Source organism: Aethalodelphis obliquidens, unplaced genomic scaffold (genome assembly GCF_003676395.1).
Source record: "Aethalodelphis obliquidens isolate GAN/ISIS:26980383/991018 unplaced genomic scaffold, ASM367639v1 scaffold9, whole genome shotgun sequence".
Lineage (NCBI taxonomy): Eukaryota > Metazoa > Chordata > Mammalia > Artiodactyla > Delphinidae > Aethalodelphis > Aethalodelphis obliquidens.
In genome coordinates this window covers 50,739,511-50,766,915 of record NW_020837953.1, presented here as the reverse complement: position 1 = coordinate 50,766,915, position 27,405 = coordinate 50,739,511, and the positions used below count along the sequence as shown (strand labels likewise).

The 27,405-nt window shown below is 65.3% G+C and overlaps 1 protein-coding gene across 1 annotated transcript in view; it reads right to left on the bottom strand.

Annotated features, from left to right (window-relative positions):
* Positions 1 to 27,405, bottom strand: part of MEGF6 (multiple EGF like domains 6) — a 97,576-nt gene that overhangs the window by 47,963 nt on the left and 22,208 nt on the right.

Sequence of the window (27,405 nt, the reverse complement as noted above, 5' to 3'; positions counted from 1 at the left end):
AAGCCTGCCACGGGCGCTGGGCCATGGGCCTCAAGGCATTTCCCCCGCTCCCCTCGGGTGCCCTAAGGGGCAAGGGCATTATAAGTACCACTTTCCAGAGGAAGAGGCTGAGGTTCAGAGCGGCCCAAGGCGCTGAGCTGAGGCTCGTCCTGGGCCCTGCTGACGCCAGAGTCAGACCCCGCCAGAGTCAGACCCTGCCGTGCCCTCCCCAGAGCAGCTGACGTGGAAAGCTGGGTGGTCCTGGATGAGAGCTCTACGGCGGAGCCCACGTTTCTCCCCAGGGCCCGCCACCTCCATAAACCACAGGTCTGAGCCCACCTGCCCTCGGGTCTGGGGGGGAGGGCCGGCACCTGTCAGAGGCCACGCCCTAGCGGGGTGGCTGGGAGAGCAGCAGTAGGCATGCGGCCTCACCTGGGTGATGTGTCCGCCCCGAAGCACCTGCCCCCCAGGCAGAGGGGAGCACGGCTCCTGCCCAGCACGGCCCCCCAGAACATGACAGACACACAGCCTGGCGACTCTCCCCGGTCGGGGGCCAAGGCGCCCTCCGGCCAGGCCCCCGTGCCAGCGCTCAGAGTCTTATCGCGGCGAGTAATCACTGGAGCGGTCTCTGGGCTCACCCCACCGGCGACTCGGCGCGCGGCCCCGCGTGAGAGCGGCAGAGCCATCCTGTCCTCTGCCGTAACATCCTGACTTCCTGTCAGCTCTGCTTGCACTAGGCCAGCCGGCCACCGCCAGAGCCCCACTCACTCGCCGGAGCTGCGATTCCAGGGGCGGCAGGGCTGGCAGGGGGACAGGGGAAACAGCAGGCGCTTGGCTCTCAGCAGAGCCCTCCCGGCCACGCGGTGACTCGGAGCCCCAGCCATCCCAAACACGCAGAGCCAGGGTCAGCAAGCTCCCGGGGGGCCGGGGCCGGGGAGGGGCCGGGAGGGAGGAAAGGGCAGGCGCGGCGGGGCGCAGGGTCTGAGGGCCATCCCTCCTGCCTGGCCCCCTCCCTGGTCGTATTGCTGGTACCCCTGCCTTCGGCCAACAGCCAGCTGGCAACCACCTTGCCTGTCCTTGGGACCCTCTGGATTAAGGGATTCCAAAGCGTCCCAAGGAAGGCCGTCAGGGCCAGGCCTGCTGACCCTCCGCTGTAGCCAAGTTGTGGACATGTGTTCCAGGACCGCATCTGGCCGCTGGGCCCCAGGGCAGGACCCGGAGCCCAGAGCACAAGTCAGAAGACGCCCAGCCCCGGGGCAGCCCCAGCATGCCCCACCCCGGCCAGGGCCTGGCCTGAGCCCTGGACCTGGGAGACCCGGGGCCTCCTAGGCACCAACGAGGGGCTGGGCTGCCCAGCCGCAGGTTCTGGGGGCCGAGGACCAGAAGGGGCAGGGAATGGGAAACCCGAAACCCAGCCCCGATCTGTAGGCCACTGGGCTAGGGACGCCTCACGGCAGGGACGCCAGATGCAGAAGGAGAGGCTCAGAGAGGCCGCGAGGACAGCAGCGTGCCAGTGGCAAACGTGGGTGGGGAACGGGACCCTCCACGGGCACCTCCCGTGGGTTGAAGGCCGGGAGACCTCCATGCAGGAGCACGTGTCTTGTGTGCAGACATCCCTGGGGCTCACAGAGGCGGGGAGGCTGGGGGCAGGTGAGGGGGCCTGAGGCCCATGGGGGGCCTGCCCTGGGCCTGGCAAGTTCAAGGCCACCGATTCCTTCCCGACACCAGTGCAGCCACCCCCACTTTAGGGGGTGCTGACAGGAGAGCGGACACAGGTCTGGGGAGGGCTACTCCTCCCCCCAGCTGCACCTGCACTCGGTGTGCCCTGGGGCGGGGCTGCGGGCCTTGGTGAGTTCTGTCATCCACTTCCCAGGGGCCCATTTCATGGAAGGGGAAACCGAGGCCAACAGCAGGACGAGGGTGGGTGACGTCGTCGTCATCTGGCTCCTGCTCGGCCCCCTCCCCAGAGGCACAGGGTCCCCAGGTCCCGGGCTGTGAGCCACAGGTCACTGCCGCCTCTCCGCTGCGCTCGCCCCCTCCCCCAGCCTCGCTGCTGACGAAAACACGCCGGAAGCGAGCCCCCCCACCCCTGTTCGCAGACCGTCTCGGCCAGGGCAGGCTCCCCCGGCGCCCAGATCCCCAGTCAAGTGGCTGTGCCCCCGTCGCTGCCCCCAGCCTGAGGAAAAGGCCTCTGGCAAAGCTGGAGACAGTGTTCTGAGATGACCGCAGCTGTCTGATGCTACTCTGGGGAGGGAGCGCAGATGCCCGCCGGCTCACAGCCCCTGTGCTCTCAGGAGGGCCAAGCTGCCCACCCAGTCCTGGGGTCGGGGGCCAGGCAGGGGCGGCGCAGGTGCAGGGGGTGCGGGAGATGGGGGGGCAGCGTGAGCCCCGCGCGCCCTCCCTCGCCTCCTCCGGCCTCAGCGCTGGCCTGTCACCCTCTCTCCTCTCCAGGAATCCTCCTCTGCCTGTTGTTGATTTTGCTGGCAGCCTGCCAGCGGTGGTCCACGCCCAGAGCTGAGGACCTCAGCCAGCCCTCGGCAGGGCAGGGCGTCCCCGGTGTCCCCGTGCAGCCCGGCCACACGGCCCGCCCTCCGTCCCTCACGGGGGTCCTGCAGCTGCACGCAAGTCAGCTGGCCGCCCCCTCACCGCCCGCCGCCAGCTGCATCTTCCCCGAGCAGAGCAACCTCCCTCTCCCTGCACGGCCCCCAGGTGCTCTCCACCCACATCAGGCTCTCTGACTCCCCCAAGGCTAGTTTCAGGAGCAACGTGTGGACTCCCCAGAGGTGTGGGGAGAGGTCGGGCGGGAGGACCCCAAGGAGCTGGGCATCACCACGGGCACCCCGAGTGGCCCTCCTCGAGCAGCCCGGGGTGGGGGGCAGGCGGCCCCAGGGGTCGGCCAGGGCAGGGGCGCTGAGACCAAGGCCAGGCAGTGGCAGCGGGCTGGCCGGGGGCCGGGCCAGAGACCTACCTTGGCAGGTCCTGCCATCTCCCTGCAGCTGGTGGCCGGGGGGGCAGCGGCAGTAGAAGCCACCCAGGGCGTTGCGACACTGGCCCTCACAGCCCCCATTGCCAGTGGCACACTCGTTCACGTCTGCGAGGGGGGAGACACGAGTGAGCCCGGCGTGGGGCCAGGCGAAGCTCAGGACTCCCATGACACAGGATGACACGGCCCGGCAGAGACGGGCCAACCTCACCCCCCAGACAGGCCCCACGAGAGCGGGAACCGGTCCATCGGCCTGTCCACAGCAGGGGGGCTGTGCTGCCAACCAGGTCCTCCCCGCACCCGGGACCAGCAGCCCGGCCTAAGGCATTCCAGTGCGGTTTGGCAGGAATGCCACGCGGGGACAGCTCGGCGCAGGAGTGGGCCCTGCTCCCCAAGGAGCCGAGTTCCCCCCGAGAATGGCCTCTGCGTGTGTTCCCATCCAGCTGCCGGTTTGCTGGGGAAACCAGGCCTCCCCCAGCACTGAGGCCAGAGGAGTCCCCACTGTCACCCTCACAGCTGTCCCCAGACCTGGTACAGCCCCAGCCCTCACCGCTGGGCCCAGATCTCCCCCCACTCTCTGGTCTGTTGGGATCGCGTGGCACGTGAGCCAGGCCTGGACAGGGCGCTGGGCTCTGGTGTGCGGGGCGGAGCAGGCAGGAGACCCCAACCACGAGGCCACCTTGCTGAACACACAGCTCCCCCGGCCCCTGCTCAGCTTTTGTGGGTGCAGGATCATGGTGCTTCCCCTGGGACGGGGCATGTGGCCAGCTGGAGTGCCAGACACCCGCCTGGGGCTGGTGGCATCATGGCCTCACACACCCAAGCCCACCAGCCGGGGCCTGGAGGACCCAGGTGCCTCGTTTCCCAGAACACCTCACGGGTGTGGGGTGACAAGGGGACCAGGCACCTCTGCCCGCCCCCAGACCCACACTGTGCTACCTGCACGAGGTCTGAGGGGCTCTGCCCTGTCCTCCCCGCCTTTCAAGGCCAAAGGCAGCGGCTCTCCTGGTCTCATGGGGAATATGACCTGGAGCCGAGCGGAGACCCCAGTGAGCCACAGGCCTTGGGTGGCCAGGTGCCAGCGCAGCTCAGCGGGTGCAGCTGCTGGAAGCGCCACCCTCGCCTGGAGGCTCGCGGCCCAGACACACAGGGGCTGCAGCCCCACCCAAGGCCAAGCCCCCGCCCCCGGCTTCGCTGCTCATCTCTGCTGACACCTCCTCGGGAGGGTCCCCAGGAGGCCGCGAGCCTGCCTTAGGCTGCAGGGGAGGCCAGGTCCCACGGGAAAGGCGGTGCTGGAATGCCGCCGTCAGCCCGGGCCTGCAACGTTAACATCGGGAATTGTCTGGGAATTCCTAGAGAGTTAACACGGGGCGAGACCGGGTTCACCCCAGCCCGGGGGTCAGAGCCGGGGTGCCCAGGGTTTCTCCACCAGCCCCGCCAGAAGGGAGCAGCCAGGTGCAAGCCCCCCGAAGCCCCAGGGCCGGTCCTGATCTTTGGGCTGTGCCCCAGGCAGCACGGAGGGCAGGCGGCCAGGCAGCGGGGCCGCAGGCCGAGGGCGCCCTCCCACAGCTGCTGACACGGCAGGGTCCCCAGGGCCCCCGCACCATCGCCGGGGCAGGGTCAGCCTCACAGCTGCCTCACAGCGCCGCGCCCTGCCCTGACCCCACGGATGCCAGTGACGGGGCCACTGTGGCCTGGAGCCTCAGGGACTCCTACGCCTGCAGAAAGGCCCTGCTGGCTGACAGGGCACCGTGGGCTGCAGCGCCTGGAGCTCACAATGGCACCTGATGTGTCCCTCCACCCGCAGTCTGGACGGCATCCTGGGGGCGCCATGTCTACCTGGCCCGCACGGCCCCTGCCCCCCGGTATCTGCATGCTGGGTACCGAGCCTCAGCACCCTGGCAGCCCTCCCACCCCCCGGCTGAGCTGAGCCCCTTGCGTCTCTGCACTGGATCTGCTCACAGCTGGACCGCGCCAGCCTCGGCATGGAAACTGGGCCCCATCAGCCTCAGGGTCCCGGGGCCCAGCCCAGGCCAGGCAGGCAGGGGGCCACTGCACAAACATCACACCCGGGGCCTCCCGGAGAGAAGCAGAGCGGGCAGGGGGCTGGCCCTCCCCGTGACCCCTCCCCAGGCAGTGGCAGCCCAGACTGAGAAGGAGGTGACCCTGCCCAGGGCCAGGGAGGAGCCGGGCAGATTCAGCAGGCTCCCCTCTGCTGACCACCTGCTGGGCACACAGCTACGGGTGAGGGGTGAGGGGTACAGTCGTAAAGAACCCGCCATCCTGGGCAGGAGGAGAGCTCGGGGGAGGGCCCAGACTCTGCACATCAGGTTCAGGTCACCTGCTGGGGCGGGGCGGGGTGGGGGGGGATTGATCACCTGTTTAACTCCCCACCCCCAGCAGCTAGAGGCTGTGCTTTTCACGCATAGCACCTATGGACCGGCACCACTGTACCCGCAGCCCCTCCAGAACCCAAGCCTCATGCGCACGGGGCCTTGACCTCGTCGCCTCCTTGCTGTAACTCCAGCACCGAGGACAAGCCCGCACGGGGCTGTGGAATGCATCTGTAAGAGTAGGTGCCCGCGGGTGCCTCGTGGGTGCCTGGGGAAGGGGTGGAAGGGACTCCCCAAATCCTTTCTGAATCGGTATGGCTGATTCAAAAACCAAAGTAAACAGCAGATCTTTCAGGCTGGGGACAGCTCAGGGTTGGGGGGCAGCTGTGCGCCCTGTGGGTACCCCAGAACAGTCGGCAGCCCTGCCAAGGGCGGGGCCAGCAATGACCCCTCCCCGGCCAGCCTCAGGGTGGGGGACAGGGGACTGCCGCAGACCAGCAGCCAGGCCTGGGCTGGAACCCCCGGGGAGGCCAGTGGCAGAGGGGCCTGGAGCTCCCTGCACAGGCCTGGGAAGGAGAGACAGAGAGACAACCCCCTTTCCTTCCTGCCCCAAGACCGGGTGTTTGGGGCTCCAGAGCTGGGTGGGGAGACCAGGGCTACCTGGGGGCTTCTGGGAGCAGATCCTGGGAAGCCCTGGCCCAGGGTGGCGTGCAGCACAAACCTACTTCTAGAATGATCCATCAGTTCACCAGGGACCCCAGCGTGGGACACCATGAGCCAAATTCCAACGGCTACTCCCGGCAGCCCCACCCTCCCCACAGGGGACCCAGCTGGCTGGCCCTCAGGGACCCCGTCCAGCTCTGGCCCATCATCACATGTGAATCAGAATTTGACGGGGGCAGTGACACAGCCCAGGAAACCACTCGGGGTCTGACTGCCTTTCTTGCTCGTGAAGCCAGTCTGGGGCGGGGGGGGCAGAGGGTGACCGGGAGCCCAGTGGCCTGGTCGCCTGATGGGCCCAACGCTCCAGCTTGTCTCAGGGGTGGCCTGAGCCCAGGCAAGGTCAGGAGGTCAACGGCCAGGTCCTGGCCTGCCCTGAGACAAGTCCTTGCCTGGAGCTGCCGCTGGGGCCTGTCTGGCCGGTGGCGGAGGGCGCTCTGCTCCAGCAAGCACTCAGGAGGCAGGCGCCCCGAAACCCTGGCCTCTTGGGCAACCAGCGCAGGACCACCCCAACCCGAGGGAAGGCGGCGTTTCTGGGGGTTCCAGGGTGCATTCCTCCCATTTCTGCAGCGAGGTTGCAGGGCGGAGTGGCCTGTGGCCCTCAGGCCAGGCCTCTGGTGAGCGTGGAGTGTGGACGCTGACCCCCAGAGCTGGCCCTCCATCCTTCTCACCCACCCCCTCCCCACACAGAGCGAAAGGCCGGGCTGAAGCGCCCTGAGGGGGAGGCGGCTGCCCCAGCCCACTCCCTGGGGAGGACTTCTGCCAGAAGACCGTAACATCTCCCTCGACGAGGCCAAGAGTCCCTGCGGGACCCGGCAAGCCCACTGCAGGCATCTGCCTGAAAGAACCTAAACAGGGACTTGGACGCACATCTGTGCAGGCGCGGCCACAGCAGCGCAGGTGGACACAGCTCGTGTCCCTCGACAGACGAGGGGATAAGCCCAGGTGGTCCAGCCCTGCCGCTGGACAGCATTCGGCCACAGAAGGGAGCACAGCGCAGCAGCGAGGTGAACCTCAGAAACACGCTGCTCGGTGAGAAGCCAGACACAGAAGCCTCATGCTGTGTGATTCTGTTTAGAGGATACGTCGGAACAGGCAAATCCACAGAGACAGTGGATGAGTGGAAGCCAGGGGCTGGGGGTGGCGAGGGACGGGTGGGGAGCGGCTGACTGATGGGTCCGGGGCCCCCTTCGGGATGAAGTTCGTGGAGAAGGTGGTTATACCACACTGTGGACGTGCTTGATGTCACTGAACTGCACGCTTCAAAGGGGTCGATTTTATGTCGCATGAATTCCACCGCAATTTTTCGAAAGCGCTCCTCAGACCGGCCCCCACACGGCCGATCTCCAGGGTTTCGGTGCAGCAGGAAGGGGGTGCCTGGGCCTCGGCTCCTGGACAGCTCTGGCCCCGGCACAGGGCCCTGCCTCGGGCTACAAAGGCCCAAAGTAGCCAGCGGCCACCCAGCCTGGGTGAGGGCTCCGGAGGCCTTGACCTTCCAGCTGACGCGGCCACCAGGGGCTGCAGAGCGCGGAGCATGCTTTCCTGACCCCGGCGGAACATGAGGGGCCCCCTGAGAGAGGTGGTCTCCACACCCCCCTGCCCGTCCACCAGCAGCCTGGGTGTGACAGTGAGGCTCTGAGGGTGACTGCGAGCTACACACGAGGCTGGAATCAGAGCCCAGCCCGGCCCAGTCTGGACGGCCAGTCGTGGGCCTCCGAGTCCCCCAGGTGTGAAGCGGGTGAGAAAAGGCACACGGTTCCAGGGGAGGGCACAGGGCAGGCCGAGGGACCCCCGCGCCACCTGTGAGGATGAGGAAGTCTCACCCTGAGAACGGAAGCCGAGACCACCCAAAGGGAGGCCGCCCAGTGCACCAGGCCGGGATGTGGCCAGGCCTTGGCTTCGCAGACAGTCAGCCCTTATCCCCGTCCGCCCACCTAGGCCTCAGGCTACCTATCGGGAGCCAAGATTTACAAGGCCCTGCCTGCCGAGGAGGCCAAGAACCCTCCCTTCCTGCAGCCAGGTGTCACCCAGACAGGTCAGGGCTGCTCCCAAAATCTCAGCAGGGAGGGCTGACGAAAACCAGCTGGACCGGAGTCAGCCGTGCGGGGCTCCAGACACAGAGACAGAGGAGCTCGATGTGTTGGGGGGAGCGGGGGGTGCAGCTTCACAAAGGCCCTGAGCTTCAGGGGGCCTGGAGAGGCAACTCCCTGGGGAAGCCCACTGAAGGGCAGGAGGTGCACCGTCTGGGGAGAGGGGTGTCCCGAGCACGCCTGCGGCCAGCACAGATGGACCGGCATGGGGAACCCCCTCCCCGGCCTGCCGAGTCCATCTCCCCGGGAATGTTCCCCCCAGTGCCCCGTGCCCCCGGGGGGAGGCCGGACAAGTGGGGCTCCCTGAGTGAGCTTGCTCTGCAGGCCGACACGCCAGCTCGGCACCCCGGCCAGTGCAGGTCTGGGCCTGCCTCGGAGCACGCGCACCCCGCCCCACCCCAGAGACCCCCTTCCCAGGCACCGACTGCATGTCGTGGGCAGGGGTGCGGCCTCCGAGACAAGTGAGGCAAGGACCCTGCAGGGGCTCTGAGCCAGCCTCGGGGGACAGATGCCATGGGGGCCACAAAGCAGCGACAAAACACGGGACTGGGCTGGGCCCTCGCCATCAGCCTGTGGGAGAGAAGGTGGCTCCCAGCGAGGACCAGGCTGGGAAGGCAGGGGCATTGGGAAGACGAGGCAGGCAGAGGAGGAGGGGTCCGCAGCAGGCTGGGCTGGGGGCAGAGCTGCAGGAGGGGCCTCAGCTCTGACCCAGCGGAGCTGGAAATTCACCTGGAGTCAGGCAAGCGGCCCCAGGGTGTCCGGGCCACAGTCAGAGGTGCTGGTATAGTGTCCTGGGCTGCAGTGACAAAGGATCACAGATCTGGTGGCTTAAACAACAGAAATATATCCTCCTTTGTTCTGGGGATCATGAGAACAGAATCAATGTCACTGGGCTGAAACCAAGCGTCAGCATGGCCAAGCTCCGTCCTGAGGCCCAAGGGGTGAGCCTCCCCTTGCCTCGTCCACGAGCAGGGGCTCCTGGCCTCGTGGCCGCATGGCTCCCACCCTCACATCCAGGCCTGGACAGCAGTGCCCTCCGCCCTGCGCTCCCCTCAGCCAGAAGCTGGGTGGGGCAGCGCCCAAAGCAGGGCTGGGGTCCCGAGGGCACGGCCTAGGGCCTGGGCTGGCTCGGCCTCTTGGCCGCTGGGTGAACACGGCCCATCGCAAAACCCCATCCCAAAAACGGGCAGAGGAATGAATGCAGAGGACGGCTAGGGGATCCGAGGGACCCCTCGGAGAGGACGGATCCCTCGTCGGTACTTAATTCCATTCGAGTCAGAAATGAAAGCCCAAAGCAGCATAGACCCCAGGCCCGGCCTAGGACCCAGGCCCACACAGCCAAAGCCAGACCCCAGCTCACTCTCGCGGCCGCCTGGGCCCATTACAAAAACGCAGAGGCCCCAGAGGGCAGCACAGAACCCCCTCCTCGCGCCTCCCCGCCTCGCCGTGCGGCCAGGCCAGGACCCGCCTCAGCTCGTTCCAGAAGCTCCCGGACCACATTCCCTCCCGGCTCCCTGGCTCCCAGGGAAGAGTCTGCCAGGTGGGGCAGGGACCAGAGCCGATAGCCAAGGGCAGACCCACCCCTGCCCCCGGCTGAGGAACAGTTACCATGGAGGACCTGCCCAGCATCCTTCTGACATCCATCAAGGTGCAAATGTCTGAAACAAGCCCCCAGCTCAAAAAGCTGTCCCACCACAGTCCACCCTCCCGCGCAGGACGACAGGATCCCAGCGGCGTGGGAACCAGCCGGAGCAGGGCTGTGGCCAGCGGAGACGGCTCGGCTCAGCCTGTCACAGAGGGAGCAGCCTCCCTGGTCTGGGCACTGATTTCGGCCACGTTGGTGGGCCACCCTGTGGGTCAGTGTTCAGCCCCCCACCCGCCAGGAGTTCCCAGGACAGGGAGTGGGGCCTGTCAGCCCCCATGTAACCTGGAGCCCTGTGTGAAGAGCCCGTTTCCAGATTGATCTCCACCACCCTGGTCCAGAGAGCCCCCAAGGTGCAACCTGGGGCAGAAAACGTCACACAGGCTTTACGATGTTGCCGGGGAAACCGGAAGGTCCAAAGCTGTTTGACGTAGGGAATTAAGTTCGCAGTTGCCCTCTCGGATCCGGAGCAAAAGCAGGGGTGGGACAGACTCCTGTAAAGACAAGACGCCTGCAGCTTCCACCCAGCACACACCCCAGGCTTCCCGGCGCTGCCCTCTCTGCAGCCTGGGGACGTCCCCCCACCGGAGCAGCCTGCAGCCCCACAGAGGACGACCAAGAGGACCACCCACTGCTCAGGGACCACGCAAGACCCACCCGGCCCGGGGCGGGCAGCACGTGACCTGTCGTCCAAAATGGGACGCTCCGGAGAGTAGACGAGGCCCCAGCAAAAATGACCCAGGAAAATAGCATAAACCATGCAGATGCTCCCAAGAACATTCCGGAACGCCGCTGGCCTGCTGGGTGCCGGTGGCAGGGCTGCAGTCGGCAACAGGGCGAAGTGGAATCACAGCTGCCAATGGGCTGACCTTGCAATAGGGGCGTGTCCTGGATGATGTGGGCGGGTCCAGTGTCATCACAGGGTCAGAGAGTCAGAGTAGAGAAGTGAGGGCGTGAGAGGCGCCTCACTGCGGGCTTTGAACGTGGAGGAAGGGGCCACGAGCCAAGAACCTCAGGCACCCCTAAAGCTGGAAAAGGTCAGGGGAAGCCTCTCGCTCGGAGCCTCCAGGACGAGCCCGCCCTGCCCCCAGCTGGACTTGAGCCCAGCGAGACCCATGTTGGACTTGTGACCTCAGAACAGTGAGACAATAAATGTGTGTCTTAATCCCCTAAATCTGGGCAAAAGAAAACTAACAGTCATCGGGCAGGTGCCACCTTTACAGCTGGAAAGAACGAAAACTACTTTAGAGAAGAGTTCTTCACACTGCTCCAGGGCTGCAACTTGCCCTTGGCCAAAGGGCATCCCGCCCAGCTGGGCCAGCCCTGGGAGGCGCACCCCCCCACCGCCCCCCACCCCCCCACCCCCGCCCTGGGAGGAGCTGCTCTGTAAGCCTGCTGCCACCTGGCTGGGTGGTTATCTCTCTCCTGCAGCTCAGAAGTCCGCCAGCCGCCAGCCGGGGCAGCCAGAACATTCCAATGCAATTCCCATCATACCCCACCCCAGCTCAGCGCAGGCCAGAGGGATGAGGGGCCCACACATCACTCATCCACACCCACAACAAGCATCCACCAGCGTCCAACACCCCCGCGAGGACGTACCGTCTCTGCTTGCAGGGCCCCACCAGCCGGGGGGGCAGGGAAGACTTCCAGGATGTGGGGAGAGGGAGCCTGAGAGAGCAACCCAAAGGGAGAAGCACAGACAGGAAAACCCGGGAGGCCTCCTGGAGGCAGCGTCCCCAGGGCCGACACTACGCAGGCTGCAAGGAACCCTTCAGTCCCTCCAAAGGGTGCTGCTGGGGCAGGTGCAGGAGACGCGGCGGCCTGCGTCCCACTGCTCCAAGGGGCGCTGCTGGGGCAGGTGCAGGAGACGGGCGGCCTGCGTCCCACTGCTCCAAGGATAATCGCTGAGCGCCAAGCCCTGTCCTGGGGTTCGTGGAGAGTCTGTCATCTAAAGGAGCCCCATGGGTCCTCCTGCGCAGGACGGATACCCTGCAGGGCAGCCATCCCCACCACCACCCTGCTTTGCTGGCTCGGAAAGCGAGGGATTTATCATCTGTTTGGCTACAGCGAGGCTTTCTCATCTGGACCCGTCTGAAGGACACACGTTTCCCGCCCACCCTCACCTGGACAGCAAACAACCTGGCTCAGTGCCCCTCCCTGGTGGCAGCTCAGCCTCGGGGGGCGGCCCTCCTGCCGTCGCCTCTCCTCTCTCTCTGTCTCTGCCTCTCTCTCTGGACACTGCCGCCCTGGCATGGGCTCATAAATACACATGTGACTCCTCGGCCTCCTTTCTCATTTCCTTCTAAAACTTAACACCTTAGAAGACCTCTCTCTGCCTCTCTGCCAAGCCTGCCGCACCTGGAAGGTCTGGAATGAACCCAACTCCGCCCAAGGCCAGTGCCTGGGACCCAGCGGCTGAAGAAGGAACCCTGTGGGCTTGGAGCGTGACGGGGCCGGTCCTCAGGCCCGGCTCCTTGCCCCCTAACGGGACCTCAGTCTTGACCATCATTTTAAGGCCGCTGCATTCCAGGGGATGGTTTCTCCTAGTTTGGTGGAGAAACTGGTCTTGCCACAGAAGCTCTGCCTGGACGGCTCGGGGAACCCGGATGCCTGACCCTTCAGATCAACTTCCAAACATCTGTAACGATGACGCTGAGAAACCAAACAGCTCATGAGGAGTGAGGGGACCAGGCAGGTAGAAAGGGACCACGGAGCCTGTCCTCAGGGGACAAAGGACAGAGAGGTTTCTGAAGGTGCACTAAGCAATATGCCAAGAAAACCCAAATAGAGCGGAGAAGGCAAGGAGCCGGCCCAGCCCTGGGAGCGGGGAGACACTCGCGCGACCAGCTCCGGCAAGGCCAGTCCCGAAGGCTCGGAAGGCTGGGTTTGCTTCATCCTTTGTCTGGAATCCACAGATACTATTTCGTAGAGCAGTTTTAGGTTTACAGAAAAATCGAGCAGAGAGTACAGAGCTCCTTGTGCTCCCATCTTCCCAACACACATGACCTTCTCTATCACTAACATCCTTCGTTCGTGTCTACGTTTATTACAATAAACAGACAAGTACCGAGACGTCGTTATTCGCTGAAGCCCGCGGTTTACACGAGGACCACCCTCGCTGTCCTGCGGGCGCATCCACCTTGACAGCATCGTACGGGGGACTTTCACCGCCCTAGACGGCCCTCTGCTCCACCTACTATGCCCCTCCCCCAGCTCCTGGCACCCACCACCTTTGTGCCACCGCCATGGTTTTGCCTTTTCCAGAATGTCATGAGTTGGAATCATACAGCGTGTAGCATTTTCAGACGGGCTTCCTTCACTTAGGAACATGCTTTTAAGGCCGCAGAGCTGCTCACATGGTTTTCCTAGAGGAAAGCTCTCCAGGTTCGGGGGTTCCAAGAGAGGCTGGGCCCTGTCAACCCCCTCCCCATCTGTGGTTTCCAGGGCAACCATGGAAACCAAGAGTGGGTCACCTAGAAATAGTCAGACAGGCCTCACCCACTCTGGATTTCCAGGGTCACCAGGTGGTCCCCTCCGGGAGAAGGTCACAGGGGCAGGCCGAGGGTGGGGTGGTGGGCTGAGGTCACCCACTGCTGGGCTCTCCCTCCCCCAGGCCTCTCCTGTACCAGAGCCCACACTTTCTCAGAGTCCAGAGGCTCTGCAGGGCAGGAGTCAGCTCTTAGCCCCTCAGTACCCTCAGGGCCAGGCACAGAGGTGGCCCAGGGTCAGGTGATGCTGTGAGGACTCACAGAGCGCTTGTCTCAAGCAGGCGGGGGCAGGCAGAGAAGACCCCACAGGCAGGAGAGGCAGCTTTCAGAATAGGAGGCCGCACGTCCCGCCACTGGCTCCATGGAGAAAGAAGGGGATTCAGCCTTCAGGAGCTTTGGGGAACCAGTGAAGGGAGGGGGCGCAAGGGCTAAGCGGGGACTCCCACTGCCAGTCCAGCCAGGCCCCCTCGAGGCCCAAGAGGGGTTGAGGGGCAGGCATCAAGGGAGATCAGGCAAAGTTGGTGATGGGGGCCGTGAACGTTCCCAAGCAGGACCCCAGCAGGCAGTCAGCATGAAGTTATCATTAAAGGCACTGAAGGGAGCGGAGTGGCCCAGGCAGGACCAGAAGGGCTCCATCACCTTCTGCCCTCCGCCCAAGACCCAGTGCCTGACTTCGGACTGTTTCTCTGTTTACTCTGAAAGTTATCGGGTTTGGTCTGTTTATACAAATCAGCCTCCAAAAATGTGGGAATGGGGCTTTTTTTTCCATTTGTTTCCCAGAAAACAAGACAAAATGTAAAAGGCCCAGAAGGGAGCCAAGAACATTCCTTGGTTCCCCAAATGTCCAGGTCTCCACTCCCCCCTCCGAGGCTGAGTTCCTGGGACGCTTCACGCTTTGGCGGAGAGACAGGCCTGCAGCCGGGCGCCCGCCTCTGCTTCTGAGCTGCCCCCACGGCAGGGGTGAGGCTCGGGAAGGGCTGGTGCGGCCGAGCCAAGCGCGCCCTCAGCTCGGCTCCTCTGTGTGTGTGCACGTGTGCGTGTGCAGGAGCGTGTGCGTGCCTGCACGTGGTGCGTGTCTCTCTCTCTGTACCAAGAACTCTGATTCCTGAGCTCACGAGGGGTCCCCCAGAGTCACTCTAATTCCATGCACAGTCGAGGCCCACACAGTGCAATCCTGACCATGGATGGCCTCAATACCGGGCGCCACCCTCTGCTCTGGACGACAGGGTGTGATGCCCTCTCTTTGCCTCTTTCTCTGTTTCTAAGCCAAGATCAGGAAGAACTGGGAGGGGGAGGGGGAGAGGGGGAGGGGGAGGGGAGGGGAGGGGGAGGGGTGGGAACTAGCTCTTCTCCATTATTTCCTGAAGCAGAGCTCAGAACCCTACCAGGCATGGGGCTGGGCCTCGGTGGGAGCCCAGTCACCCTGGGGTGAGAGTGAAACCAGGGCACTGGACACTCTTAAGCCTCTGGCCAGCCAAGCACCTGCCCCGCTGGGAGCCCCTCCGCCAGACCTGCCCCTGCCCAGGACACGAGGCTGGCCCCTGATCGGGGAGCTGGCCCCTCCCAGGCCTCACCCTCAGGTGGGCAGCTCGCTCTCCCCAAGAGCTCCGGGGGCTTGACCGGGAAAGCTCTCCATAGAGGCGTCCCTGCAGGCTCCGGTGTTGAGCCCCACACTTGGTGCCAACAGGATCCCAGAACTATGGGCTCAGACAGACAGACAGACTAATGGACTTGGGTAAGCACAGAGGAGCACAGAGCCACCCCATAGGGTGGCTGCCCCACCCCAGCTCGGGCCAGATCAGCCTCCATGTCCCCACTTCCTGGCCCCATCACTCCTCTGGCGGTTGGACTCCCTACTCCCCCTGGACTGAAAGTCCCTGAGATCAGGCCACGTCTGCGCAGCAGCCACGGCGTGGCCAGCCCCCAGCTGTGCCTGGCGCACGGTAAAGGTCAGCAAATAAATTCTGGAAGAATGCTTGCTGAAATAAGGAACATTCGACAGTGATGATTACTTCATTTGAAATCTGGATTTGAGTGTAAGTTCTATGTTTTCTGCAAAGAGCCCTCCTCCAGCCTGCAGGCAGCCCCGAAGAGGAGAAACGAGGCCGACACTCCCAGCGTTTGAATCCGAGAGGCCCGAGCGAGCTGGCAAGTCCAGCCTCATTCCAACACATGGGGGCACAGACCAGAGGGAAGCTGGTGCAGCCACCCCGAGCAACCAGAGGCCCGGGCCCCGTGGTGCTTACACTTCTGAGAAGGGACGGCTGTGGCCTCATGCAGGCACCCACCCAGATAGCCACCACTCCCCAGGCCAGAGGGCACCTCCCTGCCACACCTGCCCCCTGGCACAGAGGCCTAAACAGAAGCCCCACATTCCTGCCGCTGCCCCCGCCCTGGTCTTCCTGGTTTCAGGAACCCCCGCTACCCACCGCATCTCCTGGACCAGACCCTCTTTCCCTCACTCGGAGCCTCCCCTCGCCTGGACCCACAGGCAGCCTCCTCTCCCCCGCACTGGCTCGCTCTCTCTGCCCTGGCCTGGCGTCACCCCGGCCACCAGTCTGGCCCTGGCACGAACCACCACGGCTGCCTGGCTTCCAGCCTCGGCACTCGGGAGCCTGCTTCCCAGTCCCAGCTTAAAGTTCCTGGCATGCTGACGTGAGTGAACGCTCCACAGACGTGCAGTAAGCAAGGTCACTGAATAACCCCCCAGCCGTGCCCCACCAGAGCCTTGGTGGTGGGCCGCCGGCCTCGCTGGCCCCCGGGCTTGCCCCTCGGGGCTCCCCCTGCTGGATGCGACCCCACCTGGACCCGCCCCAGGTCTTCACACTGTGTCCGCTGCAGCTACTGAGGTCCTCAGAGGCCACGCCGCCCCCATCACTTTCTCTCCCCTCCTCTCAATGTCCATCCCCATGGCCACCACTCCTGAACCCGTTCTCTTTACTTCCTGTCATCTCCCCACTAGGATGCGGGCCTCTGGCAGGCAGCCGACTCCCTGGCACGGGGCCTGGACACACGGGGTTCACGGATGTGCAGGCAGATGAATGCGTGAACAAGTGAGTGAATGAACACAGGCAGTGCACACAGGCCGCCCCTTCCCTATTCATGCCCCCAGATCCCTCGCGGGGGTCTCACCCTCCCTTTCCCACTTGTGTCCCTCAGGCCTCGGCAGCCGTCACAGGTGACATCGGACATCCCCGGCGGGGCTGGCGAAGGGAGTGGAGGAGGAAATGCGTGAAGCTGGCCCTCTGTCCCCAGCGGTGCCCACACTGTTGACCGCAGATCCCAGGCAGCCCTCTGCCCCTGTGCTGGCCTCTCGCTGCCACCAGGGGGCGCCGGTGCCCCGCCCTGAGCGCTCAGGAGGGGAGGGCAGGAGCCCCTGCCAGGAGAGGTCTGGTGTCCCACCTGCCCCATGGCTGTTCTCTCCGCATCTCCCTGCAGCCCTCAGAGGCTCTGGGAGGGCAGGCAGGGCTGGGAGCCCCTGGGGGCGGGGCCCGGGCTAAGAGGCTGCGGGTGGGGCCCACCACTGGGGGAGGAGAGGCTCCCGGGCCCCACGTTCCCTGCTGGCCTCTGGGACTCCAACCCCTCCAGGGGCTCCAAGAGCCAGGACCATCCTCAGAAGCCAGCACCAGCTGGGGCCAAGGCCAGTGGCCAGCACAGAGAAGGGAAGGGGACACACAGCCTGGTCCTGTGTGCACGACGTCTGCCTCTCACGGGGTGAAGCCTGGGTGGACACCACTCAGTGCACAGGGCCAGCTGCCGCCTCCCATCCCACTGGGCCTGTGCCTCTGGCACGTGGGTAGCAGGTTCCTGGCCAGAGTCAGACCTCACTCACCCCCCTTGGGGCCTCTACTACCTTCCAGGCCCTTGGGGGAGCTGTCTGCCCCAGCAGGTCCTGAGGAAGAGAACAGGGTGTCAGCAGGTGTGCGGTGGGCCTGGCCACGGATCCCCATGTCATTTATTCATCCATCCGCCCATCCATCCATCCACCCACCCATCCATCCACCCATCCACCCATCAACCATCCACCCATCCATCCATCCTCCATCCATCCATCCATCCACCCATCCACCCATCCATCCATCCATCCATCCGTCCACCCATCCATCCATCCTCCATCCACCCATCCATCCATCCTCCATCCTCCATCCATCCATCCACCCATCCATCCATCCTCCATCCACCCACTCATCCACCCATCCATTCATCCACCCATCCAAACATTGTGGAGGGCCCAGGAGGGACTGCTTGCCCTCACAGAGCACACATGGAGGCGACCTGGGCAGATTCAGCCCCTCTCTAGGCCACACTTCAGTCTGTAAAAGGAAGGGCTTGGACCAGACAATGTCCGTCAGCTGTTTCTGACCCTGGAGCCTGGGTTCTCAGGTTGGGGCAGCCTCCCGGCAGAAGCAGCATCCCACAGCATCAGGGAAACCAAGTCCCCACTCACCTGGGGAGATGCCCTTGATCAGAAGAGCGGGGCCGGGCAGCTGTCTGAGGCATGGGGCCCAGGTGTCTGTCCCCTCCCGGAGCCCTGGCCTTGGCAATGGGCAGGAGTCGGGCCCCTCCGTACCTGCCACCAGGAGCTGGGTGGGATGACTTGGTCTCTGAGCTGCAGCCCCACCCTTGCCCTCCCCGTGTCCCCATCTGGCTGCGGCTCTGAAATGAGGATGAGCGGGTACCCATGCCGCCCCCCTCCCCAGTGCCGTCCATCTGCCCTCCGCCTACCCCCACCGGGAGTGCAGGTGTGTCTGCGGCCTCCCAGGGTCAGGGGAGGTGGACAACCTCCAGGCACTCCAACAGTGCCAGGCTCCCAGGACACAGGGCACACTGCCCAGGACCCTCCCAGCACGGTCCCTAGAGGCTCCCAGATGGACACAGCGTCCAGGAAAGAGCCCTCCTGCCTCCTGGGCGTGAGGGCAGGCGCTTGGCCACACGATGGCTAGCATTTCCTAGCCCTCCCAGCACAGCCCTCTTAGTACCTGGGGCGTCATCACGCCCAGCCCCTGGCCACAGGGACAGAGGGACACAGTCACAACCACTCACCCCACCCACCAAGTCCCAGGTCTCATCCTGAAGCCACATGCACCGCTCTCAGAGACCCCGCAGCCCACCCAGGAAGGCCGGGGCAGGGGGAGAGTGATGGGCTGGGGTCTATCCTGAAGGCCCGAGGCACTCAGGGCTCTTCCTGACGGCTCTGTGTTTGTGGATCCAACAGGTAGATCCCGGGGCTGACTGAGCCAAGGTAGCATGTCCTCTGGCCTCGAGTTGCAGAAAGAGCCAGAAACCCTGACACCTTCCCCCTCACATGGGAATCCAGACGACACAGCCAACACTGTGTGCGCTCCGGGAGACCGGAGGGCCGGGGGGCTGTGAGCAGAGCGGCTGCCCGGCTCAGCCCTGCACCCAGCCCCGCAGAGGCAGGACGGGCGGGAGGACTGCCCCCCAGAAACCTCAGCACCCCCATCGGCAAAGCAGGGCAGGGAGCTGGTCAAGCTGGAGTTTTCCCAGGACAGTGTGAGCGCCCCCGAGCCCGCGTGCACCTGGGCCCCCCCAGTCCCGGAGCTCTCGCAGGGGTTCTGGAGGGCAGGGACCATGCACACAGCCCCATCCGGGGACAGGCGGTGTGAGCCCAGGAAGCCCGGCCGCCCTCCCAGCAGCGGTGTGAGAGGAAGGCCCTGGCATGGGCTGGGTGCCTGCACTGGGCGCTGAGCGCCATGTGGGTACTGGCCACCTTGTCTGTGCCACCGTGTCCCCAGGAACCTCCCCCCTCTGTGGCCCCTATCCCCTGGGGGCACCCAGAGAGGCCCACCAAGGGGGAGAGCAGCTGGACCACCCCGGGAGGCAGTGGTCTGTCCTGGATCCAGCCCAGAGCCGCCCTGAACCTACCTGTGCCCAGCCTGCCCTGCCCTCAGCCTGGAGGACAGCCCTTGGGAGGGACCGATCCAGCGGCGTGGGCTGGGGCTGGATGGGCCACAGCAGGGGCCCCCTCCCTGACCCCTCAGCCCACGCAGTGACAGACGCCCTCGGGAGGCATCAGCTCCCAGACCTGCGGCCCTGACCTCCAGGAGAGCAGGTCCAAGGCCGGGGACACCGGAGCCAGAGTCCCCAGGGATGGCAGAAAGGCCCAGTGGACTCGAGGGTCCCCCCGAGGCCCAGCCAGCCTCGGCAGAGCCGTCTGCCCTCGCAGAGCCCAGGCCACACTAGGCAGCGTCAGGCTGCCCAGGGAGCTGGGAGGAGTGCAGGGCGCCCCTTCTGTCTGAGCCCAGGCTGGGGAGGGAGGCGGGCTCCACAGGCAGGAATCCGTGCTCCACACAGAGGTGCCCGCTGTCCAAAAACATTTCGAACTGACCCGTGGAACCAAACTGTCCGGGTTTCTCTGTCCCAAGTGTTCACGGGCCTGCACACGCCAACGTGCACTGTGGTTTCCTAGGGAGGATCGAGGGGTCCCCAGGTTGGGGTGGCCACAACCCCTGGGGAGAGCACGGATGCACACGAACATGTGGGACACCTGGGCTCGGTCCTGCTCCGGGAACTGGCCTGCACCCCGCTCTGGCCTCAAGGCCGGCCCTGTGGAGCCTCGATGCACGGCAGGAGAGGCCTCTGACCCCCGGGGAGCTGCTGGAGGGCTGACCCGCAGGCTCATCTTGCCCTGACCCTGAATGGTGGGGTGACCCGCCCCTGCTCTGCGGGTCCCCAGCAGAACAGATGGCTGCGACACTGGCTGGGGGCAGCTCCCCCTGAGCCAGCACCAGCCAGAGAGCAGTTCCGCAGGCTGTCAGCACCCTCGGCCCACCGCCTCCTCCTCCCCCGGCGGTAACTGCCCGTAGTCAGCTGGCCTGGCTCCGCGCATTCTGCTGTCCAGGCCGCCATCCGACCGGGGCACAGAGGCCAGGCCCTGCTCTGGGATGCCGGGAGCCGCCAGGACCCGAGGGCAGGTTCTGGGACGCCGACTCCAGCTCCCTCGCTCGCAGACCCCTCACGAATCACCCTGCCTGGACAGAGAGGCAGGCACAGCCCCAGGAACTGAAAGTGGGCAATAGGGGCCTTTCCTGGGATTTGCCCCCAAACAGCGACAGCTCTGGCGGCAGGCACAGCGGGCAGAGCGGACACAGGGCTGAGATGCCTGTCCAGGAGCCCAGGAAGAGCCGGGGCTCTAGGCTCTCCAGGGCCCGCTGCCCCAGGCCCCCTCCACAAAGTCTCAGGGCACTGCCGGGCTGGGGGACAGGGACATGGCCACCTGAGCCCAGGGGCAGGATCAGCCCTAGAAACGGCTCCTGAGCGCAGACGGCTGCAGGCGGGAATTCTCCAGGAACTCAGACTCAGGGCTCCTCTCCGCAGCTGCTACGTTTCATTGACTCATTTAGGGGCCAGGGCCCTGGGGTAAGAGGTGAGCGCCAGCCACGGAGACTCCGCCGTGCGGGAAGCGGCAGACTCCTGGGGTGGTGAGAAGGGGGCCCAACACAGTGGGGGTGGCGTCGGCAGTGGTCATGGACACCCCACGGGTCCTCAGAAGGCGGCCCCTTCGGCCCGAGCAGGACGGCGTGTCCACACGGGGCCGGAGGGCAGGCTCAGGCGGCTTCGTGCGCAAGTTCCCTTCCACACGCCATTCTTGGGGGCAGGGGCCCCGGGCCAGCCTGTGAGGACCTCTCCCCTGTACCCGGGCCGAGCCGCCCACGTGCAGGGACCCGCATGTGCCGCACTCCCCTCCCCAGCGCCCTCCGCTGCCCTGTGCCCCGCTCCCGATGCCCCACTACGCAGGCCTGTGGGCACTCGGGGCGCAGGCATTTGTCTCATCGAGCCCCCCCTTCACCGGGCCAGGCTCGCCTGCTCCCCTCCCCTGCAGAGAAAGGCGAGAGGCCTCCTAGCAGAGCAGGGTCTCAGGGCCAGCAGCACTGCCCCGCCCGTCTGGGCCCAGTCATTCCTGCGTCCAGAACAGAAAGTGTCAGGCCGCCCACCGCAGCTGCCCAGGGGCTGGAAAATGGGGCACCGCAGCCCCTTTGCGAGTGGGCAGCTGCCTGGCTTCACCCGCCCAGCGGGCTGCCAGGAAAAGGTCAGCCAGAGGGCCGGGCACTGGCCCCTCGGCCCCAAACACGCCCAGGGAACTTCCGCACCCCAACTCTTGTCAGTCCCAAGGCGGCGACGGTCCAGGGACCCACACGGGGCACGTGGGCCGCACAGATTCCCCAGACACCATCCAGGCTCGCCCACCCGAGCGGGGCCTCCACGTGCACCCCGCACTGCCCTGCTGGGTCCAAGAGGCCGTGTGCCAGCACTGAGCACATCACTGACCCCAGCAAATCAGAAACTCATCTGTACAATGGGACACGCACCCAGCCCACCCCAGGGCATGCCCAGGACTGCCCTTGCAGCCCAGCGAAGGGCAATTCACCGGAAGAGTCTGGACCGGCTTCCGGGGGTGTGAACAGGGCACCAGGGCCGAGGCAGGGAAGGGCAGAGGGCAGATTCACAGGGTCCTTTCAGGAAACCACCCAGGAGGATGGGCGGGACTCCAGCCTGGGGCAGCCCTGGGGAGGGGAGGCTGGGTGGCCTTGTCCTTCTCCGCAGACCCAGCCTCAATCCTGCCCGGAAGGCAGGCCCCTCGTGGGCAGGGGCACTGGAGCGGCCTATTCACCAAAACCCAGCCGGGAGGCATGGGGGCAGGTGAGGCGAGCTCACAGACCCCCAGGCCCGGAGGGTCTGCCTCTTGGTGGATCCTGCTGTAATTATGTCATTAGAAGGCCAGCCCGTCTCAGAAGCCAGCCCTGGGAGAAGGCCATTGTGCACAGCACAGGCCTGGAGGACACAGTCATCTTGAAAGACAGAGACGCCTTTGTGGGTGGTGGGGTCTGGGGGACAAACCTGGTAATTAAACGATTCACGGAGCGAACATGAATGCCCTTCCCAGAGTCACCGCTTTGTAAGGGCTGGGATTCTGTGTGCGGGCAGCCCCCAGGCTGTCCTGGAGCAGGAGGTCTGCAGACCCGCTGCCCTGAAGGGACGCGGACCACCAAGTACAGGGCAGCAGGCCACACCTGTCCCAGCCGACTGTCACGGCCAGCAGGGCCAGAGCAGAGGGCAGGGTCAAAGACACCCACCATCTCCATTCAACCCAGCAGGCCCTCCCCACCCCCGGCCAGAGACGGCCCCCACCCCAGGCAGCAGAAGACACCAGTGCCAGCTCCTGCAGGGCGTGGGGCTTGCTGGAGATTTCGGGAACTGTCCTCAAAGGAGGGGTTTAGGGTTTCCCTGGTGGCGCAGTGGTTGGGAGTCCGCCTGCCGATGCAGGGGACACGGGCTCGTGCCCCGGTCCGGGAGGATCCCACATGCCGCAGAGCAGCTGGGCCCGTGAGCTATGGTCGCTGAGCCTGCGCGTCCGGAGCCTGTGCTCCGCAACGGGAGAGGCCACAGCAGTGAGAGGCCCGCGTACCGCAAAAAAAAAAAAAAAAAAAAAAAGGAGGAGTTTAGTGCAGCTAAATCGGGCGTGTGTGGAGAAGCCAAAGGCCACACTGTCCGCCAGGGCAGGGGCAGCAGGGCAGAGCAGAGCACAGTGGAGGAAGAGGCCTGGTCGGGCGGGGCAGCTCTGCGCACCCCTCAGGGAGAGCAGAGCCAGGTCCCAGCCTGGTCGTGGCCGGTAGCCAAGAGCAGCCCTCGGTGGTGTCTGGACCTCGGGCCAGGGGTCAGATTCCCACCCTCCGACACAGTGGGCAGCACTGAAGGGCCGCCTGGGAGGGCTGCTTCCTCTCCATTAATCAATTATCCCAGTTTAGAAACAAAGTCACCCTTGAGCCAAGGCCAGGAGCGCTGGACCCGCCGGGGCCTGCTTCCCGCCCGCACGCCCTCAGGGGCGGCCGCCTGCTCCCGCTGCCTCCTGGCAGAGCCCAGGGGCCCCCACAGCCCCGCAGCCCTGCCTGCCCACTCCCCGGACCCCACCAACTGATGCCCTGCTCCGGTGGGGAAAGAGGCTCCTTCAGAGGGACAGGCCTGGGTGTGGAGGCTCCAGGCAGGACCACTGAGGTCCCTCCCCGCAGAGTAGGGTGGGGCTGGAGGGGCAGGCCCACAGGCTCCCCGGTCATTCCAACCAGCTCAGAGGGGGACGCTAAGTCTCCTCAGATTCCAGGCTGAACCTTCCCTGCCGTCCATCCCCACCAGACCCTCTGGGCCAAACTGACTCACTCCCTCCACTCTGCTCCTCTGCCCCCACCTTTCTCCCACCTGGAAAAGCCCACCCTGCCCCACCTGCACCTCTCTAAGCCTTCCTCAGCCCACAGGCCCTCCTCCAGGAAGCCCTCCGGACCACCCGGCCCTCTCCTGGGCGTCAGCAGTGACGCCCTGAGAGCTGTGTGGACCCAGGAGTGAGTCCCAGAACTGCCTGAGATGGGCCCAACCCGTCCATTTTATAGGTGAGGAAACTGAGGTCCAGAGGGTACCAGGGCCAAAGCTTCTTAGATCAAGAAGTACCTAAGGTGACTGGGCCTCAGACCTCAGAGTCTGCCCTCATTCCCCGAGGTCAGCAGAGACCAGGTCATGAGAAATGACCAGTGTCCACTGTGTCACCATTTATGATACAAAAGGAAGTTAAGACGTAGTATGTTCTGAAGCATACGTTTTTCTTGCCTGTTTTTCCTGTAAGATTCCAGGGCAGCCGGCCGTGGGAAGCACTCGTCCCTGGCAGATCTTGGAGGGGCGGGGGGCGGGGGGAGGCCTCTGCCGTCTCTCACTCCGGGCAGGAGCCCACCAAGGGTCAGGGGCTGCCCTAAGGTGCCGGCCCGCAGGGTAGGGAGGCTGGCGGTCCTAGAGGGCATGCTGACCACAGGCCACCCCAAGGGAGAGGCCGCGTGGGTGCTACCCCCCACGGGAGCTCGAGGACACTGTGCGTGCGGGGACCCCAGGAACATGGGGCCATCCTCCCCCACCCGTCATCCCTCACATCTCTCAGCGGGCCGGGCCTCTGGGGAGCGAAGGTCGCCACCACCCCCCAGGGCACCCCGAGCCTCACCTGCACTGACACCTGTGACCTGCACAAACATCCCCCATACTTTATCCCCACAAAACAGCGCGGGGAGTGGGGTCCGGCACGTTACCCTGAGGCCCACAGGCGTGTCAGATGACACGATGCCCGCCCTGGACGGACAGCCGCCCTGGACAGACTGCACCGAGGCCTTGTGCTGGGCCCCGCCCTCCCCGCCCCCCCAGGCCCCACCAGCACAGGCTCCCTTTGTGCTCCTGTATCTCCTACAGAAAGCCTTGCGGGGGGGAAGGGGGGGCGGCAGGCAGAGGTGGGGGGGCGGCAGGCAGAGGTGGGCAGGCAGGCCCAAGCTAAGAGGGAGGAGGCACCCAGGTGGGGGAGGGGCTCTTCCTGAGCACTCCCCTCCCCCTTTGCTCTCCACCATCAACCCAGCAGAGTCCCCTTCTCCCTCCCCCACTCTTTTGTTCAAATGAAAGAATTTGGGGGAACCAGAAAAAATACGGCTTTTATTTTCAAAACTGGTATCAGTTATAAATGGGGGGTGAGTTACATATGCCCAGCTGTGCCAGGTCTCAGGTCTGGCGGCCCCAAACCCAGCGTGGAGGGATCGGAAGGGAACAGGGGCGGCCTCCGCAGGGGGCATAGTCCTCACACCAGCTCTGCACACCCAGCCCTGCACGCCAGCTCTGCACACCAGCCCTGCACACCCAACCCTGCACACCAGCTCTGCACACCCAGTCCCGTACACCAGCTCTGCACACCCAGCCCTGCACGCCAGCTCTGCACACCCAGCCCCACACACCCAGCCCCGCACACCCAGCTCTGCACACCCAGCCCCGCACCCAGTCCCGCACACCAGCTCTACACACCCAACCCCGCACAGCAGCTCTGCACGCCAGCTCTGCACACCCAGCCCTGCACACCCAGCCCCGCACACCCAGCCCCGCACACCAGCCCTTGAACACCAGGCCTTTCTTCCAGGAGGTGGTGCCCTAGGAGGAGGCCCAGGGGCCACCCTCCAGCTTTGTCTACTGCTCCCTGAAGGCCACATCTGCCACCCAACTGGCCATTCCTGGAAGCCCCTGACCCTGGAGGGCCACAGACTGGTCATGAGCCCAGTCCCCCCCCAGTACAGATGCTCCTGCCTGGGAGGTGGGCAGGGTGGGGACCCGGGGATCCACCCCTCTCTCCTCCAAAGCAGATCTCAACCGTGCTCCACCCCCAACAAGCCCTGGCACCGCGCCCGGAGACGGCATGGCCGGAAGGTTCCAGGTGCTCACTGGGCCAGACTGTGCTTCCAGCCCCAGCTCTGCTGAGCAGTCAGCAGCTTCCGGGCCTCCCTGACCCTAGATTCCTCTTCCACGAAGCGGAAGAAGTGAGGATTCGGGGGGCCACGCAGGCAGAACGCAGTAAGGGCCAGGCGGGTGTGCCCGCCCGAGAGGCCGTTCCCACAGTGACCGTGGGGAGCAGGGCTGCTTTGGAGGCAAAGCCAAGCCTGGAGCCCAGGCCCCAAGAGGCTGGCAAGACTGCGGCTCCCACCCGGCCCGCCCCCTCCCCGCAGCTGTCCAGGACAGCCCAGCAGCTGTCCCAGGCGCCCACCCAGCAGGGTGCAGAGTGCCCCGCTGGGTGCCCAGCCCTCCCCACTGCGCCCCTGCCAGCCCGTGTACCCTGTGGTGCCCAGGAGGCCGAGGGTCAGGGTCTCACGGGAGGGGCGCTGCTCAGTACAAAGGGAGCGCCCATCAGTTATGCTCCAAGCTGGGCGCCCGAAAGAGCGCCAGGCGGAGTGGGGGCTGGTGGCCACAGGGAGCAGGGCGGAAGGCGAGGGGCTAGAGAAAGACTGGCCCTAGTGGGGGTCCCGGCTGCTTCCCGAGGGCGAGACCAGGGACAGGCCACACTGCAGAGTCACATCCTCGTGCTGCTGCCCATCAGGCCACAACCCAGTCCCAGCAACATCCCCAAAGGCAGCTGGAGGCCAGGACGTCCCTCCCACCCCGACCCCGCACAGTCCAGCATCTCCCCACAGCCATCTGCGGCCATCATGAAAGACCCCGAGAAGAGGCGGAGCGTGGCAGCTGCGCCCCTGCATCCCAGCCTGGACCCCAGTCTGCGATGGTGTGGGGTGGGGTCACCTCTGTGCAGCCCACAGAGGGGCTCGGGATCTAAAACCACGAGGAGGCCTGACTGAGGATGGAGCCTGGATGGTACAGGGCACAGGGCAGGGACCCCCTACCCCCAGCACCTGGAGGTGACAGCAGTCCTCACTCCGTGGCCCAGGCAGCAGCCCCCGCCCCCGGCCGCCCAGAGCCCAGGAAGCACAGAGCCTTCCGGCTCGCAGAGGGCATGCGATGAGCGGTCAGAGCCGCCAGAGCCTTCTCGACAAAGGTCAGCACCCCTGGGTACCAGCGCCCGGCTCAGAACTGTGCGACCCAGCACCTCCCCAGGACCCCTGCCTTCAGCCACGCTTTGGGGGGGACACACTTGTGCATGCACAGGGAACGGCAAGGGCGCAGGGGTCCCCTCTGCAAACGGGGGCCTCAATTCCCCACGATTTCCTGGTTTCCCTCCTGTTGTTTACTGGGCATCCAGAGCCTTGAAGAGCGCGTCGCAGGATGTACACCCCGTGTCCCCCTGGAAGAAGCCCCCAGCTGCTCACCAGAAGCAAGTTCAAAGCACCGGAAACTGTCCAGAGTGCTTCATCTCAATGACGGCCGTGGCTCTATGCCCTGTTCCGGCAGGAGCTGCGAGCTACACGGTCAGCAAAGAAATTCTGGACAAAGCAGAAAACCACCGGGGATACTCACGCCTTCCCCTCAGGCCACAAGGCCAGGAGGAACGTCTGCAGGGGTTCTCGGGGGACTTTACGGGCATTCGTCTGCACCACCCCCACCAGCACCTGCTTTAAGCCCATCTACACCCGCAGCGCCCCCCGGCTGGATCCTCAGCGTGTCAGGCTCCCGTCTGCAGGGGTGTGACGTTTACTCAATCGGTCCCCTCGGGTAGGACACGAGAGCCTCCGGCGGGGCAGGGGTGCAGCTCAGGGGCCCCTGGGACGTGCTGCTTCCCTGCCAGCCCAGGGACCCCGGCCCATCCCTGCCCGCAGAGGGCGCGATCGGACAGGGAGCGCTCGGAGATGGCAGGGTGCAGAGGCATCCCGTGAGACAGGGTTACCTCCTCCCCCCACCCCCGCCCGGCCCGCCCACGCGG